This window comes from Cherax quadricarinatus, chromosome 60 (assembly GCF_038502225.1).
Source record: "Cherax quadricarinatus isolate ZL_2023a chromosome 60, ASM3850222v1, whole genome shotgun sequence".
NCBI lineage: Eukaryota > Metazoa > Arthropoda > Malacostraca > Decapoda > Parastacidae > Cherax > Cherax quadricarinatus.
In genome coordinates this window covers 21,373,205-21,394,713 of record NC_091351.1, presented here as the reverse complement: position 1 = coordinate 21,394,713, position 21,509 = coordinate 21,373,205, and the positions used below count along the sequence as shown (strand labels likewise).

The 21,509-nt window shown below is 42.7% G+C and overlaps 1 protein-coding gene across 2 annotated transcripts in view; it reads left to right on the top strand.

The window, feature by feature from the left end:
• LOC128694510 (glyoxylate/hydroxypyruvate reductase A) overlaps positions 1–21,509 on the top strand; it is a 373,487-nt gene that overhangs the window by 14,157 nt on the left and 337,821 nt on the right. The window lies entirely within an intron of this gene.

The following is a 21,509-nucleotide window of genomic DNA, read 5'->3' as shown; positions in this document are numbered from 1 at the left end:
GTCCACTGCTGACTACACCACTTCTTATATTGTGTCCGCTGCTGACTACACCACTTCTTATATTGTGTCCGCTGCTGACTACACCACTTCTTATATTGTGTCCACTGCTGACTACACCACTTCTTATATTGTGTCCGCTGCTGACTACACCACTTCTTATATTGTGTCCACTGCTGACTACACCACTTCTTATATTGTGTCCACTGCTGACTACACCACTTCTTATATTGTGTCCGCTGCTGACTACACCACTTCTTATATTGTGTCCGCTGCTGACTACACCACTTCTTATATTGTGTCCACTGCTGACTACACCACTTCTTATATTGTGTCCGCTGCTGACTACACCACTTCTTATATTGTGTCCGCTGCTGACTACACCACTTCTTATATTGTGTCCGCTGCTGACTACACCACTTCTTATATTGTGTCCGCTGCTGACTACACCACTTCTTATATTGTGTCCGCTGCTGACTACACCACTTCTTATATTGTGTCCACTGCTGACTACACCACTTCTTATATTGTGTCCACTGCTGACTACACCACTTCTTATATTGTGTCCACTGCTGACTACACCACTTCTTATATTGTGTCCGCTGCTGACTACACCACTTCTTATATTGTGTCCACTGCTGACTACACCACTTCTTATATTGTGTCCGCTGCTGACTACACCACTTCTTATATTGTGTCCGCTGCTGACTACACCACTTCTTATATTGTGTCCACTGCTGACTACACCACTTCTTATATTGTGTCCGCTGCTGACTACACCACTTCTTATATTGTGTCCGCTGCTGACTACACCACTTCTTATATTGTGTCCGCTGCTGACTACACCACTTCTTATATTGTGTCCGCTGCTGACTACACCACTTCTTATATTGTGTCCGCTGCTGACTACACCACTTCTTATATTGTGTCCGCTGCTGACTACACCACTTCTTATATTGTGTCCGCTGCTGACTACACCACTTCTTATATTGTGTCCGCTGCTGACTACACCACTTCTTATATTGTGTCCGCTGCTGACTACACCACTTCTTATATTGTGTCCGCTGCTGACTACACCACTTCTTATATTGTGTCCACTGCTGACTACACCACTTCTTATATTGTGTCCGCTGCTGACTACACCACTTCTTATATTGTGTCCACTGCTGACTACACCACTTCTTATATTGTGTCCGCTGCTGACTACACCACTTCTTATATTGTGTCCGCTGCTGACTACACCACTTCTTATATTGTGTCCGCTGCTGACTACACCACTTCTTATATTGTGTCCGCTGCTGACTACACCACTTCTTATATTGCTGCTGACTACAACACTTCTTATATTGTGTCCGCTGCTGACTACACCACTTCTTATATTGTGTCCGCTGCTGACTACACCACTTCTTATATTGTGTCCGCTGCTGACTACACCACTTCTTATATTGTGTCCGCTGCTGACTACACCACTTCTTATATTGTGTCCGCTGCTGACTACACCACTTCTTATATTGTGTCCGCTGCTGACTACACCACTTCTTATATTGTGTCCGCTGCTGACTACACCACTTCTTATATTGTGTCCGCTGCTGACTACACCACTTCTTATATTGTGTCCGCTGCTGACTACACCACTTCTTATATTGTGTCCGCTGCTGACTACACCACTTCTTATATTGTGTCCGCTGCTGACTACACCACTTCTTATATTGTGTCCACTGCTGACTACACCACTTCTTATATTGTGTCCGCTGCTGACTACACCACTTCTTATATTGTGTCCGCTGCTGACTACACCACTTCTTATATTGTGTCCGCTGCTGACTACACCACTTCTTATATTGTGTCCGCTGCTGACTACACCACTTCTTATATTGTGTCCGCTGCTGACTACACCACTTCTTATATTGTGTCCGCTGCTGACTACACCACTTCTTATATTGTGTCCGCTGCTGACTACACCACTTCTTATATTGTGTCCGCTGCTGACTACACCACTTCTTATATTGTGTCCGCTGCTGACTACACCACTTCTTATATTGTGTCCGCTGCTGACTACACCACTTCTTATATTGTGTCCGCTGCTGACTACACCACTTCTTATATTGTGTCCGCTGCTGACTACACCACTTCTTATATTGTGTCCACTGCTGACTACACCACTTCTTATATTGTGTCCACTGCTGACTACACCACTTCTTATATTGTGTCCGCTGCTGACTACACCACTTCTTATATTGTGTCCGCTGCTGACTACACCACTTCTTATATTGTGTCCGCTGCTGACTACACCACTTCTTATATTGTGTCCGCTGCTGACACCACCTCGTATATTGTGTCCTCTGCTGACTACACCCCTTCTTATATTGTGTCCGCTGCTGACTACACCACTTCTTATATTGTGTCCGCTGCTGACTACACCACTTCTTATATTGTGTCCGCTGCTGACTACACCACTTCTTATATTGTGTCCGCTGCTGACTACACCACTTCTTATATTGTGTCCGCTGCTGACTACACCACTTCTTATATTGTGTCCGCTGCTGACTACACCACTTCTTATATTGTGTCCGCTGCTGACTACACCACTTCTTATATTGTGTCCGCTGCTGACTACACCACTTCTTATATTGTGTCCGCTGCTGACTACACCACTTCTTATATTGTGTCCGCTGCTGACTACACCACTTCTTATATTGTGTCCGCTGCTGACTACACCACTTCTTATATTGTGTCCGCTGCTGACTACACCACTTCTTATATTGTGTCCACTGCTGCTGACTACACCACTTCTTATATTTTGTCCGCTGCTGACTACACCACTTCTTATATTGTGTCCGCTGCTGACTACACCACTTCTTATATTGTGTCCGCTGCTGACTACACCACTTCTTATATTGTGTCCGCTGCTGACTACACCACTTCTTATATTGTGTCCGCTGCTGACTACACCACTTCTTATATTGTGTCCGCTGCTGACTACACCACTTCTTATATTGTGTCCGCTGCTGACTACACCACTTCTTATATTGTGTCCGCTGCTGACTACACCACTTCTTATATTGTGTCCGCTGCTGACTACACCACTTCTTATATTGTGTCCGCTGCTGACTACACCACTTCTTATATTGTGTCCGCTGCTGACTACACCACTTCTTATATTGTGTCTGCTGCTGACTACACCACTTCTTATATTGTGTCCGCTGCTGACTACACCACTTCTTATATTGTGTCCGCTGCTGACTACACCACTTCTTATATTGTGTCCGCTGCTGACTACACCACTTCTTATATTGTGTCCGCTGCTGACTACACCACTTCTTATATTGTGTCCGCTGCTGACTACACCACTTCTTATATTGTGTCCGCTGCTGACTACACCACTTCTTATATTGTGTCCGTGTCCGCTGCTGACTACACCACTTCTTATATTGTGTCCGCTGCTGACTACACCACTTCTTATATTGTGTCCGCTGCTGACTACACCACTTCTTATATTGTGTCCGCTGCTGACTACACCACTTCTTATATTGTGTCCGCTGCTGACTACACCACTTCTTATATTGTGTCCGCTGCTGACTACACCACTTCTTATATTGTGTCCGCTGCTGACTACACCACTTCTTATATTGTGTCCGCTGCTGACTACACCACTTCTTATATTGTGTCCGCTGCTGACTACACCACTTCTTATATTGTGTCCGCTGCTGACTACACCACTTCTTATATTGTGTCCGCTGCTGACTACACCACTTCTTATATTGTGTCCGCTGCTGACTACACCACTTCTTATATTGTGTCCGCTGCTGACTACACCACTTCTTATATTGTGTCCACTGCTGACTACACCACTTCTTATATTGTGTCCGCTGCTGACTACACCACTTCTTATATTGTGTCCGCTGCTGACTACACCACTTCTTATATTGTGTCCGCTGCTGACTACACCACTTCTTATATTGTGTCCGCTGCTGACTACACCACTTCTTATATTGTGTCCGCTGCTGACTACACCACTTCTTATATTGTGTCCACTGCTGACTACACCACTTCTTATATTGTGTCCGCTGCTGACTACACCACTTCTTATATTGTGTCCGCTGCTGACTACACCACTTCTTATATTGTGTCCGCTGCTGACTACACCACTTCTTATATTGTGTCCGCTGCTGACTACACCACTTCTTATATTGTGTCCGCTGCTGACTACACCACTTCTTATATTGTGTCCGCTGCTGACTACACCACTTCTTATATTGTGTCCGCTGCTGACTACACCACTTCTTATATTGTGTCCGCTGCTGACTACACCACTTCTTATATTGTGTCCGCTGCTGACTACACCACTTCTTATATTGTGTCCGCTGCTGACTACACCACTTCTTATATTGTGTCCGCTGCTGACTACACCACTTCTTATATTGTGTCCGCTGCTGACTACACCACTTCTTATATTGTGTCCACTGCTGACTACACCACTTCTTATATTGTGTCCGCTGCTGACTACACCACTTCTTATATTGTGTCCGCTGCTACACCACTTCTTATATTGTGTCCGCTGCTGACTACACCACTTCTTATATTGTGTCCACTGCTGACTACACCACTTCTTATATTGTGTCCATTGCTGACTACACCACTTCTTATATTGTGTCCGCTGCTGACTACACCACTTCTTATATTGTGTCCACTGCTGACTACACCACTTCTTATATTGTGTCCGCTGCTGACTACACCACTTCTTATATTGTGTCCGCTGCTGACTACACCACTTCTTATATTGTGTCCGCTGCTGACTACACCACTTCTTATATTGTGTCCGCTGCTGACTACACCACTTCTTATATTGTGTCCGCTGCTGACTACACCACTTCTTATATTGTGTCCGCTGCTGACTACACCACTTCTTATATTGTGTCCGCTGCTGACTACACCACTTCTTATATTGTGTCCACTGCTGACTACACCACTTCTTATATTGTGTCCACTGCTGACTACACCACTTCTTATATTGTGTCCGCTGCTGACTACACCACTTCTTATATTGTGTCCGCTGCTGACTACACCACTTCTTATATTGTGTCCGCTGCTGACTACACCACTTCTTATATTGTGTCCGCTGCTGACTACACCACTTCTTATATTGTGTCCGCTGCTGACTACACCACTTCTTATATTGTGTCCGCTGCTGACTACACCACTTCTTATATTGTGTCCACTGCTGACTACACCACTTCTTATATTGTGTCCGCTGCTGACTACACCACTTCTTATATTGTGTCCGCTGCTGACTACACCACTTCTTATATTGTGTCCGCTGCTGACTACACCACTTCTTATATTGTGTCCACTGCTGACTACACCACTTCTTATATTGTGTCCGCTGCTGACTACACCACTTCTTATATTGTGTCCGCTGCTGACTACACCACTTCTTATATTGTGTCCGCTGCTGACTACACCACTTCTTATATTGTGTCCACTGCTGACTACACCACTTCTTATATTGTGTCCGCTGCTGACTACACCACTTCTTATATTGTGTCCGCTGCTGACTACACCACTTCTTATATTGTGTCCACTGCTGACTACACCACTTCTTATATTGTGTCCGCTGCTGACTACACCACTTCTTATATTGTGTCCGCTGCTGACTACACCACTTCTTATATTGTGTCCGCTGCTGACTACACCACTTCTTATATTGTGTCCGCTGCTGACTACACCACTTCTTATATTGTGTCCGCTGCTGACTACACCACTTCTTATATTGTGTCCGCTGCTGACTACACCACTTCTTATATTGTGTCCGCTGCTGACTACACCACTTCTTATATTGTGTCCACTGCTGACTACACCACTTCTTATATTGTGTCCGCTGCTGACTACACCACTTCTTATATTGTGTCTGCTGCTGACTACACCACTTCTTATATTGTGTCCACTGCTGACTGCTGCTACACCACTTCTTATATTGTGTCCGCTGCTGACTACACCACTTCTTATATTGTGTCCGCTGCTGACTACACCACTTCTTATATTGTGTCCGCTGCTGACTACACCACTTCTTATATTGTGTCCGCTGCTGACTACACCACTTCTTATATTGTGTCCACTGCTGACTACACCACTTCTTATATTGTGTCCGCTGCTGACTACACCACTTCTTATATTGTGTCCGCTGCTGACTACACCACTTCTTATATTGTGTCCACTGCTGACTACACCACGTCTTATATTGTGTCAGCTGCTGACTACACCACTTCTTATATTGTGTCCGCTGCTGACTACACCACTTCTTATATTGTGTCCGCTGCTGACTACACCACTTCTTATATTGTGTCCACTGCTGACTACACCACTTATTATATTTCACTAACATGTTACTGTTACACTGGTGAACATGTTACTGTTAAGTAACACTATGTTACTGTTATTAGTAACACTGGTGAACATCTGTTAAGTAACACTTGAACATGTTACTGTCACTGGTGAACATGTTACACACAGAGTATTAGTAACACTGGTGAACATGTTACTGTTATTAGTAACACTGGTGAACATGTTACTGTTATTAGTAACACTGGTGAACATGTTACTGTTATTAGTATTGAACATGTTACTGTTATTAGTAACACTGGTGAACATGTTACTGTTATTAGTAACACTGGTGAACATGTTACTGTTATTAGTAACACTGGTGAACATGTTACTGTTATTAGTAACACTGGTGAACATGTTACTGTTATTAGTAACACTGGTGAACATGTTACTGTTATTAGTAACACTGGTGAACATGTTACTGTTATTAGTAACACTGGTGAACATGTTACTGTTATTAGTAACACTGGTGAACATGTTACTGTTATTAGTAACACTGGTGAACATGTTACTGTTATTAGTAACACTGGTGAACATGTTACTGTTATTAGTAACACTGGTGAACATGTTACTGTTATTAGTAACACTGGTGAACATGTTACTGTTATTAGTAACACTGGTGAACATGTTACTGTTTCTTAGTAACACGGGTGAACATGTTACTGTTATTAGTAACACTGGTGAACATGTTACTGTTATTAGTAACACTGGTGAACATGTTACTGTTATTAGTAACACTGGTGAACATGTTACTGTTATTAGTAACACTGGTGAACATGTTACTGTTATTAGTAACACTGGTGAACATGTTACTGTTATTAGTAACACTGGTGAACATGTTACTGTTATTAGTAACATTAGTTACTGTTATTAGTAACACTGTTACTGTTATTAGTAACATGTGAACATACTGTTATTAGTAACACTGGTGAACATGTTACTGTTATTAGTAACACTGGTGAACATGTTACTGTTATTAGTAACACTGGTGAACATGTTACTGTTATTAGTAACACTGGTGAACATGTTACTGTTATTAGTAACACTGGTGAACATGTTACTGTTATTAGTAACACTGTAACATGTTACTGTTATTAGTAACACTGGTGAACATGTTACTGTTATTAGTAACACTGGTGAACATGTTACTGTTATTAGTAACACTGGTGAACATGTTACTGTTATTAGTAACACTGGTGAACATGTTACTGTTATTAGTAACACTGGTGAACATGTTACTGTTATTAGTAACACTGGTGAACATGTTACTGTTATTAGTAACACTGGTGAACATGTTACTGTTATTAGTAACACTGGTGAACATGTTACTGTTATTAGTAACACTGGTGAACATGTTACTGTTATTAGTAACACTGGTGAACATGTTACTGTTATTAGTAACACTGGTGAACATGTTACTGTTATTAGTAACACTGGTGAACATGTTACTGTTATTAGTAACACTGGTGAACATGTTACTGTTATTAGTAACACTGGTGAACATGTTACTGTTATTAGTAACACTGGTGAACATGTTACTGTTATTAGTAACACTGGTGAAAATGTTTTTGGATGATAAATAGTGTTGTGCATCCTGCGTTCATTAACAACTGTTGTTGTGTATCCTGTGTTCACTAACAACTGTTGTTGTGTATCTTGTGTTCACTAACAACTGTTGTTGTGTATCCTGCGTTCATTAACAACTGTTGTTGTGTATCCTGCGTTCACTAACAACTGTTGTTGTGTATCCTGCGTTCATTAACAACTGTTGTTGTGTATCCTGTGTTCACTAACAACTGTTGTTGTGTATCTTGTGTTCACTAACAACTGTTGTTGTGTATCCTGCGTTCATTAACAACTGTTGTTGTGTATCCTGTGTTCACTAACAACTGTTGTTGTGTATCCTGTGTTCACTAACAACTGTTGTTGTGTATCCTGTGTTCACTAACAACTGCTGTTGTGTATCTTGTGTTCACTAACAACTGTTGTTGTGTATCCTGTGTTCACTAACAACTGTTGTTGTGTATCCTGTGTTCACTAACAACTGTTGTTGTGTATCCTGTGTTCACTATCAACTGTTGTTGTGTATCATGTGTTCACTAACAACTGTTGTTGTGTATCTTGTGTTCACTAACAACTGTTGTTGTGTATCTTGTGTTCACTAACAACTGTTGTTGTGTATCCTGTGTTCACTAACAACTGTTGTTGTGTATCCTGTGTTCACTAACAACTGTTGTTGTGTATCTTGTGTTCACTAACAACTGTTGTTGTGTATCTTGTGTTCACTAACAACTGTTGTTGTGTATCCTGTGTTCACTAACAACTGTTGTTGTGTATCCTGTGTTCACTAACAACTGTTGTTGTGTATCTTGTGTTCACTAACAACTGTTGTTGTGTATCTTGTGTTCACTAACAACTGTTGTTGTGTATCCTGTGTTCACTAACAACTGTTGTTGTGTATCCTGTGTTCACTAACAACTGTTGTTGTGTATCCTGTGTTCACTAACAACTGTTGTTGTGTATCCTGTGTTCACTAACAACTGTTGTTGTGTATCCTGTGTTCACTAACAACTGTTGTTGTGTATCTTGTGTTCACTAACTACTGTTGTTGTGTATCTTGTGTTCACTAACAACTGTTGTTGTGTATCCTGTGTTCACTAACAACTGTTGTTGTGTATCCTGTGTTCACTAACAACTGTTGTTGTGTATCCTGTGTTCACTAACAACTGTTGTTGTGTATCCTGTGTTCACTAACAACTGTTGTTGTGTATCCTGCGTTCAGTGACAACTCTGCACTGTTGTTGTGTATCCTGCGTTCACTAACAACTCTGTGGAAAATACTGTAATATTTTCCAGAAATACAGTAGTTATATGTAAATAGATGGCCATACTGTATTTAATAAAAATTATGTTATAAAAAATGGGAAGAAGCTGCACCTGCGCAGAGGAGACTCGCTATTGTTGTTTGAATCAACACAAACGTTAGTTAATAATGTGAAGAATTTTCGTGCTCTAGAGGTAAAATTGGGTTGACACCTCTCAGATAGGAGGCAAAATTGTTGAATGTGTATTCCTGCATAAATTGAGATATCACACGACTGGACAAGACAACTCCAGGAACCTCAGATAATGCAACAGTTAGGTATCTTTATTGTGAAACGTTTCGCCTACACAGTAGGCTTCTTCAGTCAAGTACAGAAAAGTTGATAGAAGCAGAAGATACTTGAAGACGATGTAATCAGTCCATCACCCTTAAAGTTTTGAGGTGGTCAGTCCCTCAGTCTGGAGAAGAGCATTGTTCCATAGTATGAAACAATATTGTTTCATACTATGGAACAATGCTCTTCTCCAGACTGAGGGACTGACCACCTCAAAACTTTAAGGGTGATGGACTGATTACATCGTCTTCAAGTATCTTCTGCTTCTATCAACTTTTCTGTACTTGACTGAAGAAGCCTACTGTGTAGGCGAAACGTTTCACAATAAAGATACCTAACTGTTGCATATGTGTCTTACCTAACAACCTGTCGGTATTTTATACCATTTTAATGTTCAACCTCAGATAAGCTATCAGTATTTTCATAAATTTAGTTAGTGAGGTTTTCTGAGTAGTTTAAGATAATCTTCTTCTGTTATATAAATGTATATATATATATATATATATATATATATATATATATATATATATATATATATATATATATATATATATATATATATATATCAATTATTAATTTTAATATACAGTCCACAAATTTATATATTTACCAGAATTCCTGGTGATGTATATTTCATTTGTAATTAATTGGTCTAGAGCAACTTGTGGATATGACAGTGGTAGGTATCGAAGGGGGACATTTTTGCGACCTAGGTGTCCCAAATTCCTACTTGTCTATGTAACTCTGATTAATAATTATCGTTGTTATTTACTGGTATGTACATTATGAGTTACATACAGATAAATGTAATTATCCACAAACTCTGTACTGTTGTTGAGTATCCTGCGTTCACTGACAACTCTGCACTGTTGTTGAGTATCCTGCGTTCACTGACAACTCTGCACTGTTGTAGAGTATCCTGCGTTCACTGACAACTCTGCACTGTTGTTGAGTATCCTGCGTTCACTGACAACTCTGCACTGTTGTAGAGTATCACTGACAGCTCTACTCTGTTGTTGAGTATCCTGCGTTCACTGACAACTCTGCACTGTTGTTGAGTATCCTGCGTTCACTGACAACTCTGCACTGTTGTTGAGTATCTTGCGTTCACTGACAACTCTGCACTGTTGTTGAGTATCCTGCGTTCACTGACAACTCTGCACTGTTGTTGAGTATCTTGCGTTCACTGACAACACTACACTGTTGTTGTATCCTGCGTTCACTGACAACACTACACTGTTGTTGTATCCAGTGTTCACTGACAACACTACACTGTTGTTGTATCCAGTGTTCACTGACAACACTACACTGTTGTTGTATCCAGTGTTCACTGACAACACTACACTGTTGTTGTATCCAGTGTTCACTGACAACACTACACTGTTGTTGTATCCAGTGTTCACTGACAACACTACACTGTTTATCGTGCATCAGCAACACTGTACACTTCTCACATTCCCTCAAGGTAGCGCACCTCTCCTATCTCAATGGCATTTTTTTTCAGTGTATCACTAGATAATGTGTCAGGTACACCAGCATTATTAATACGAGGTTACCTGTGTGGCAGGATCTTGCGACCACTGTGATATACACTACGGTACCACTGTGATATACACCATTGTACCACTGTGATATACACAACGGTACCACTGTGATATACTCTACAGTACCACTGTGATATACACCATTGTACCACTGTGATATACTCTACAGTACCACTGTGATATACACCATTGTACCACTGTGATATACACAACGGTACCACTGTGATATACTCTACAGTACCACTGTGATATACACCTAGGCTTATGGTTCCCCTCTGTTGCACACGGCACCTAGGCCTATTGTTCCCCTCTGTTGCACACAGCACGTTGGCATATGGTTCCCCTCTGTTGCAAACAGCACCTAGGCCTATGGTTCCCTCTGTTGCACATGGCACCTTGGCCTATGGTTCCCCTCTGTTGCACACGGCACCTAGGCGAAAGGTTCCCCTCTGTTGCACACGGCACCTAAGCCTATGGTTCCCCTCTGTTGCACACGGCACCTAGGCCCATGGTTCCCATCTATTACACACGGCACCTAGACCTATGGTTCCCATCTGTTGCACACGGTATCTAGGCCTATGGTTCCCCTCTGTTGCACACGGCACCTAGGCCTATAGGTCCCATCTCTTGCACACGGCATCTAGGCCTGTGGTTCCCCTCTGTTGCACACGGCACCTAGGCCTATGGTTCTCCTCCGTTGCACATGGCACCTAGGCCTATGGTTCCCCTCTGTTGCACACAGCACCTAGGCCTATTTTTCCATTCTGTTGTGCACAGCACTTAGGCCTATGGTTCCCCTCTGTTGCAAATGGCACCTAGGCCTATGGTTCCCCTCTGTTGCACACAGCACTTAGGCCTATGGTTCCCCTCTGTTGCACATGGCACCTAGGCCTATGATTCCCCTCTGTTGCAAATGGCATCTAGGCCTATGGTTCCCCTCTGTTGCACATGGCACCTAGGCCTATAGTTATATTCTATTGCACACGGCACCTAGGCCTATGGTTCCCCTCTGTTGCACACGGCACCTTGGCCTATGGTTCCCCTCTGTTGCACACGGCATCTAGGCCTATGGTTCCCCTCTGTTGCACACAGCACCTAGGCCTATGGTTCCCCTCTGCTGCACATGTCACCTAGGCCTTTAGTTCCCCTCTGTTGCACATGGCACCTAAGTCTATGATTCCCCTCTGTTGCACATGGCACCTAGGCCTATTGTTCTTCTCTAATGCACATGTCACCTAGGCCTATGGTTCCCCTCTGTTGCAAATGGCATCTAGGCCTATGGTTCCCCTCTGTTGCACACAGCACCTAGTCCAATGGTTCCACTCTGCCGCATATGGCACCTAGGCCTTTGGTTCCCCTCTGTTGCACATGGCACCTAGGCCTATGGTTCCCCTCTGTTGCACATGGCACCTAGGCCTATGGTTCCCCTCTATTGCACATGTTACCTAGGCCTATGGTTCCCCTCTGTTGCACACAACACCTAGGTCTATGGTTCCCCCTTGTTGCACATGGCACCTAGGCCTATGGTTCCCCTCTTTTGCACACGACACGTAGACCTATGGTTCCCCTCTGTTGCACACAGCACCTAGGCCTATGGTTCCCCTCTATTGCACACAGCACCTAGGCCTATGGTTCCCCTTTGTTGCACATGGCACCTAGGCCTATGCTTCCCCTCAGTTGCACACGGCATCTAGGCCTATGGTTCCCCTTTGTTACACACGGCACCTAGGCTTATGGTTCCCCTTTATTGCACATGGCACCTAGGCCTATGATTCCCCTTCATTGCACACGGCACCTAGGCCTATGGTTCCTCTCTGTTGCACACGGCACCTAGGCCTATGGTTCCCCTCTGTTGCACACAGCACCTAGGCCTATGGTTCCCCTCTGTCGCACACGGCACCTTGGCCTATAGTTCCCCTCTATAGCACATGGCACCTAAGCCTACGGTTCCTCTCTGTTGCACACGGCATCTAGGCCTATGGTTCCACTCTGTTGCACACAGCACCTTAGCCTATGGTTCCCCTATATTGCACACGGCACCTAGGCCTATGGTTCCCTTCTCTTGCACACGGCACCTAGGCCTATGATTTCCCTCTGTTGCACATGACATCTAGGCCTATGGTTTCCCTCTGTTGCACGCGGCACCTAGGCCTATGGTTCCTGTATGTTGCATGCGGCATCTAGGCTTATGGTTCCCGTATTTTGCACGCGGCACCTAGGCCTATCGTTCACGTATGTTGCACGCGGCACCAAGGCCTATGGTTCCCGTATGTTGCACGCGGCACCTAGGCCTATGGTTCCCGTAAGTTGCATGCGTCACCTAGGCCTATCCTTCCCCTCTGTTGCACGCGGCACCTAGCCCTATGGTTCCCGTATGTTGCACGCGGAACCTAGGCCTATGGTTCCCGTATGTTGCACGCGGCACCTAGGCCTATGGTTTCCGTATGTTGCACGCGTCACTTAGGCCTATGGTTCCCGTATGTTGCATGCAGCACCTAGGCCTATAGTTCCCATATGTTGCACGCTGCACCTAGGCCTATGGTTCCCGTATGTTGCACACGGCACCTAGGCCTATGGTTCCCGTATGTTGCACGCGGCACCTAGGCCTATGGTTCCCGTATGTTGCACACGGCACTTAGGCCTATGGTTCCCATATGTTGCACACAGCATCTAATCCTATGGTTTCCCTCTGTAGCACACGGCACCTAGGCCTATGGTTTCCCTCTGTTACACGCAGCACCTAGGCCTATGGTTCCCGTATGTTGCACGTGGCACCTAGGCCTATGGTTCCTGTATGTTGCACATGGCACCGAGGCCTATGGTTCCCGTATGTTGCACTCAGCACCTAGGCCTATGGTTCCCCTCTGATGCACACGGCATCTAGGCCTATGGTTCCCTTCTGGGAGAATGACTCGCCACAATTTTCATACTTTTCATGACTCAATGTATGCTAATTTTTGGTTAGATTAGTTGCAAGCGATGGAGGGATGTACCTTATAAGTTCACTGGATGGTTGTATCTTTAAAGTTCACTGGATGGTTGTACCTTTAAAGTTCACTGGAGGGTTGTACCTTAAAAGTTCACTGGAGGGTTGTACCTTAAAAGTTCACTGGAGGGATGTACCTTAAATGTTAACTGGAGGGTTGTAACTTCAAAGTTCACTGGAGGAAAGAACCTTAAAAGTTCACTGGAGGGATGTACCTTAAAAGTAAACTGGAGGGTTGAACCTTAAATGTTCACTGGAGGGTTGTACCTTATAAGTTCCCTGGAGGGTTGTACCTTATAAGTTCACTGGAGGGTTGTACCTTTTAAGTTAACTGAAGGGATGTACCTTATAAGTTCACTGGAAGGTTGTTCCTTATAAGTTCAATGGAGGGTTGTACCTTATAAGTTCACTGGAGGGATGTGCCTTATAAGTTCACTGGAGGGATGTACCTTATAAGTTCACTTGAGGGATGTACCTTATAAATTCACTGGAGGGTTGAACCTTATAAGTTCAATGGAGGGTTGAACCTTGTATGTTCACTGGAGGGCTGTACCTTAAAAGTTCACTGGAGGGTTGCAACTTATAAGTTCGCTGGAGGGTTCTACCTTATAAGCTCACTGGAGGGATGTACCTTAAATGTTCAATCGAGGGATGTTCCTTATAAGTTTATTGGAGGGTTGTACCTTTTAAGTTCACTGGAGATATGTACGTTAAATGTTCACTGAAGGGATGTACCTTAAAAGTTCACTGGAAGGTTGTACGACATAAGTTCACTGGAGGGTTGTAGCTTGTAAGTTCACTGGAGAGATGTGCCTTACAAATTTACTGGAAGGATGCACCTTATAAGTTCACTGGAGGGTTGAACCTTATAAGTTCACTGGAGGGTTGTACCTTGTAAGTTCACTGGAGGGATGTACCTTACAAATTTACTGGAGGGATGTACCTAATAAGTTCACTGGAGGGTTGTACCTTATAAGTTCACTGGAGGATTGTACCTTATAAGTTCACTGGAGAGATGTACCTTATAAGTTCACTGGTGAGATGTACCTTATAAGTTCACTGGAGGGCTGTACCTTAGAAGTTCACTGGAGTGTTGAACCTTAAAAGTTCACTTGAGGGATGTACCTTGTAGTTCACTGGAGGGATATATCTTAAAAGTTCACTGGAGGGTTGTACGTTATAAGTTCACTGGAGAGTTTTACCTTAAAAGTTCACTGGAGGGTTGCACCTTATAAGTTCACTGGAGTGTTGTACCTTATATGTTCACTGGAGGGTTGTACCTTAAAAGTTCACTGGAGGGTTGTACCTTAAAAGTTCACTAGAGGGTTGTACCTGAAAAGTTCACTGGAGGGATGTACCTTACAAGTTCACTGGAGAGATATATCTTATAAATTCACTGGAGGGTTGTACCTTTAAAGTTCAATGGAGGGTTGTACATTAAAAGTTCACTGGAGGGATGTGCCTTTAAAATTCACTGAAGGGATGTACCTTAAAAGTTCACTGGAGGGTTGTACCTTTAAAGTTTACTGGAGGGTAGTACCTTAAAAGCTCACTGGAGGGTTGTACCTTAAAAGTTCACTGGAGGTATGTACCTTAAATGTTCACTGGAGGGTTGTACCTTAAAAGTTCACTGGAGGGATGTACCTTAAAAGTTCCCTGGAGGGATGTACCTTAAAAGTTCACTGGAGAGTTGTATTTTAAATGTGCAATGGGGGGATGTACCTTATAATTTCACAGGAGGGATGTACCTTGTAAGTTCACTCGAGTGTTGTACCTTATAAGTTCATTGGAGGGACGAACCATGTAAGTTCACTGGAGGGTTGTACCTTATAAGTTCACTGGAGGGTTGTGCCTTATAAGTTCACTGGAGGGTTGCACCTTATAGGGATGTACCTTATAAGTTCACTGTAGGGTTGCACCATATAAGTTCACTGGAGCGATGTGCCTCTAAGTTCACTTGAGGAATGTACCTTAATTGTTTACTGGATGGATGTTCTTTATAAATTCAGTGGAGGGATGTACCTTATAAGTTCACTGGAGGGTTGTACCTTATAAGTTCACTGTAGTGTTGTACCTTATAAGTTCACTGGAGAGATGTGCCTTACAAATTTACTGGAGGGAAGAACCTTGTAAGTTCACTGGACGGTTGTACCTTATAAGGATGTACCTTACACTGGAGGGTTGTGCTTACCTTAAAGTTTAACACTGGAGGGATGTACCTTATAAGTTCACTGGAGGGATGTACCTTATAAGTTCACCGGAGGGATGTACCTTAAAAGTTCACTGGAGGAATGTACCTTATAAGTTCACTGGAGGGTTGTACCTTAAAAGTTCACTGGAGGGTTGTACCTTATAAGATCACTGGAGGGATGTACCTTACAAATTCACTGGAGGGATGTACCTTATAAGTTCCCTGGAGGGTTGTACGTTATAAGGGAGGGTTGTGCCTTACAAGTTCACTGGAGGGATGTACCTTAAAAGTTCACTGGATAGTTGTACCTTTAAAGTTCACTGGAGGGTTGTACCTTTAAAGTTCACTGAAGGGTTGTACCATATAAGTTCACTGGAGGGTTGTACCTTATATGTTCACTGGAGGGTTGTACCTTAAAATTTCACTAGAGGGTTGTGCCTTAAAAGTTCACTGGAGGGTTGTACCTTAAAAGTTCACTGGAGGGATGTACCTTAAAAGTTCACTGGAGGGATGTACCTTATAAGTTCACTTGAGGGTTGTACCTTTAAAGTTCACTGGAGGGTTGTACATTAAAAGTTCACTGGAGGGTTGTGCCTTTAAAGTTCACTGAAGGGATGTACCTTAAAAGCTCACTGGAGGGTTGTACCTTTAAAGTTCACTGGAGGGTTGTACCTTAAATATTCACTGGAGGGTTGTACCTTAAAAGTTCACTGGAGGGATGTACCTTAAATGTTCACTGAAGGGTTGTACCATATAAGTTCACTGGAGGGATGTACCTTGTAAGTTCACCGGTGGGATGTACCTTAAATGTTCACTGGATTTATGTACCTTATAAGTTCTTTTGGGGGGATGTACCTTACAAATTTACTGGAGGGATGTACCTTATAAGTTCACTGGAGGGTTGTACCTTACAAGTTCACTGGATGGTTGTACCTTATAAGTTCACTGGAGGGTTGTACCTTTAAAGTTCACTGGAGGGTTGTACCTTAAAAGTTCTCTGGAGGGATGTACCTTAAAAATTCACTGGAGGGATGTACCTTAAAAGTTCATTTGAGGGTTGTACCTTAAAAGTTCACCTGATGGATGTACCTTAAAAGTTCACTGGAGGGATGTACCTTATAAGTTCCCTGGAGGGTTGTACCTTATAAGTTCACTAGAGGGTTGTACCTTTTAAGTTACCTGGAGGGATGTACCTTATAAGTTCACTGGAAGATTGTACCTTATAAGTTCACTAGAGGGTTGTACCTTATAAGTTCACTGGAGGGATGTACCTTAAAAGTTCACAAGAGGGTTGTACCTTATAAGTTCACTATAGGGTTGTACCTTATAAGTTCACTGGAGGGATGTACATTATAAGTTCACTGGAGGGTTGTACCTTATAAGTTCACTAGTGGGTTGTACCTTATAAGTTCACTGGAGGGTTGTACCTTATAAGTTCACTGGAGGGTTGTACCTTATAAGTTCACTGGAGGGATGTACCTTATAAGTTCACTGGAGGGTTGTACCTTATAAGTTCACTGGAGGGTTGTACCTTATAAGTTCACTGGAGGGTTGTACCTTATAAGTTCACTGGAGGGTTGTACCTTATAAGTTCACTGGAGGGTTGTACCTTATAAGTTCACTGGAGGGTTGTACCTTATAAGTTCACTGGAGGGTTGTACTTTATAAGTTCTCTGGAGGGTTGTACCTTATAAGTTCACTGGAAAGATGTACCTTATAAGTTCACTGGAGTGTTGTAGCTTATAAGTTCACTGAAGGGATGTGCCTTATAAGTTCACTGGAGGGTTGTACCTCATAAGTTCACTGGAAAGTTGTACCTTATAAGTTCACTGGAGTGTTGTACCTTATAGGTTCACTGGAGGGATGTACCTTGTAAGTTCACTGGATGGTTGTACCTTTTAAGTTTACTGGAGGGTTGTACCTTATAAGTTCACAGGAGGGTTGTACCTTTTAAGTTAACTGGAGGGACGTAATTAAAATGTTCACTCGAGGGAAGTTCCTTTAAGTTCACTCGAGGGTTGTACCTTATAAGTTCACTGGAGGGACGTACCTTGTAAGTTCACTGCAGGGTTGTACCTTATAAGTTCACTGGAGGGTTGTGCCTCATAAGCTCACTAGAGTGATGTACCTTAAATGTTCACTTGAGGGATGTTCCTTATAAGTTTACTGGAGGGTTGTACCTTTTAAGTTCACTGGACGGATGTACCTTACAAATATACTGGAGGGTTGTACCTTATAAGTACACTGGAAGGTTGCACCATATAAGCACACTGGAGGGATGTACCTTATAAGTTCACAGAAGGTTTGTACCTTATAAGTTCACTGGAGGATTGTACCTTAAAAGTTCACTGGAGAGTTGTGCCTTACAAATTTACTGGAGGGATGTACCTTATAAGTTCACTGGTGGGTTGTACCTTATAAGTTCACTAGAGGGTTGTACCTTATAAGTTCAATGGAGGATTGTATCTTAAAAGTTCACTGGAGAGATGTGCCTTACAAATTTACTGGAGGGATGTACCTTATAAGTTCACTGGAGGGTTGTACCTTATAAGCTCACTGGAGGGTTGTACCTTATGAGTTCACTGGAGGCATGTACCTTACAAATTTACTGGAAGGATGTACCTTATAAGTTCACTGGAGGGTTGTGCCTTATAAGTTCAGTGGAGGGTTTTTCCTTATAAGCTCACTGGAGGGTTGTACCTTATGAGTTCACTGGAGGGATGTACCTTACAAATTTACTGGAAGGATGTACCTTATAAGTTCACTGGAGGGATGTATCTTATAAGTTCACTCGAGAGATGTGCCTTACAAATTTACTGTAGGGATGTACCTTATAAGTTCACTGGAGAGTTGTTCCTTATAAGTTCACTCTAAAGATGTACCTAATAAGTTCACTGGAGAGTTGCACCTTAAAAGTTCACTGAAGGGTTGTACCTTAAAAGTTCACTGGACGGATGTACCTTATAAGTTCACTGGAGGGATGTAATTTAAGAGTTCACTGGAGGGTTGTACCTTAAAAGTTCACTGAAGGGTTGTACCTTAAAAGTTCACTGGACGGATGTACCTTATAAGTTCACTTGAGGGATGTACCTTAAGAGTTCACTGGAGGGTTGCACCTTTAAAGTTCACTGGACGGTTGTACCTTTAAAGTTCACTGGAGGGTTGTACATTAAAAGTTCACTGGAGGGTTGTTCCTTAAAAGTTCACTGGAGGGATGTACCTTTTAAGTTCACTTGAGGGATGTACCTTAAATGTTAATTTGAGGGTTGTACCTTTAAAGTTCACTGGAGGGTTGTACCTTTAAAGTTCACTTGAGGGTTGTACCTTATAAGTTCACTGGAGTGTTGTATCTTATAAGTTCTCTAGGGTTCTTCCTTAAAAGTTCACTGGAGGGATGTACCTTAAAAGTTCACTGGAGGGTTGTACCTTAAAAGTTCACTGGAGGGATGTACCTTATAAGTTCACTGGATGGTTTTACCTCATAAGTTCACTTGAGGGTTGTACCTTATAAGGTCACTGGAGGGTTGTACCTTTAAAGTTCACTTGAGGGTTGTACCTTATAAGTTCACTGGATGGTTTTACCTTATAAGTTCACTGGAGGGTTGTACCTTATAAGTTCAATGGAGGGATGTTCCTTATAAGTTCAATGGAGGGATGTACCTTATAAGTTCACTTGAGGGATGTACCTTATAAGTTCACTGGAGGGTTGTACCTTATAACTTCACTGAATGGTTTTACCTTATAAGTTCACTGGAGGGTTGTACCTTATAAGTTCAATGGAGGGATGTACCTTGTAAGTTCACTGGAGGGATGTACCTTATAAGTTCACTTGAGGGATGTACCTTGTAAGTTCACCTGAGGGATGTACCTTATAAGTTCACTGGAGGGTTGTACCTTATACGTTCACGGGAGGGTTGTACCTTTTAAGTTAACTGGAGGGATATACCTTATAAGTTCACTGGAGGGTTGTACCTCAAAAGTTCACTGGAGGGATGTACCTTTTAAGTTCACTGGAGGAATGTACCTTAAATGTTAACTGGAGCGTTGAACCTCTAAAGTTCACTGTAGGTTTGTTCCTTTAAAGTTCACTGGAGGGTTGTACGTTATAAGTTCACTGGAGGGTGGTATCTTATAAGTTCACTGGAGGGTTGTACCTTAAAAGTAGATTGGAGGGTCGTACCTTAAAAGTTCGCTTGAGGGTTGTTCATTAAAAGATCACTGGAGGGATGTACCTTATAAGTTAACTGGAGGGATATGCTTTATAAGTTCACTGGAGGGTTTTACCTTTAAAGTTCACTGGAGGGTTGCACACTAAAAGTTCACTGGAAGGTTGTACCTTTAAAGTACCCTGGAGGGTTGTATCTTAAAAGTTTACTGGAGGGTTGTTCCTTAAAATTTCACTGGAGGGATAAACCTTGAAGGTTCACTGGAGGGATGTAACTTAAAAGTTCACTGGTGTGTTGTACCTTAAATGTTCATTGGAGGGATGTACCTTAAAAGTTCACTGGAGGGATGTAATTTATAATTTCACTTGAAGGATGTACCATATATGTTCACTGGAGGGATGTACCTTATAAGTCCACTGGAGGGTTGTACCTTATAAGTTCACTGGAGGGATGCACCTCACAAGTTAACTGGAGGGATGCACCTTAAAAGTTCACTGGAGGGATGTACCTTATAAGTTCACTGGAGGGATGTCCCTTATAAGCTCACTGGAAGGTTGTACCTTATAAGTTCCCTGGAGGGTTGTACCTTATAAGTTCACTGGAGGGTTGTACCTTATAAGTTCACAGGATGGATGTGCATTATAAGTTCACTAGGGGTTGTACCTTTTAAGTTATTTGGAGGGATGTACCTTATAAGTTCACTGGAGGGTTGTGCCTTATAAGTTCACTGGAGGGTTTTTCCTTATAAGCTCACTGGAGGGTTGTACCTTATGAGTTCACTGGAGGGATGTACCTTACAAATTTACTGGAAGGATGTACCTTATAAGTTCACTGGAGGGATGTATCTTATAAGTTCACTCGAGAGATGTGCCTTACAAATTTACTGTAGGGATGTACCTTATAAGTTCACTGGAGAGTTGTTCCTTATAAGTTCACTCTAAAGATGTACCTAATAAGTTCACTGGAGAGTTGCACCTTTAAAGTTCACTGAAGGGTTGTACCTTAAAAGTTCACTGGACGGATGTACCTTATAAGTTCACTGGAGGGATGTAATTTAAGAGTTCACTGGAGGGTTGTACCTTAAAA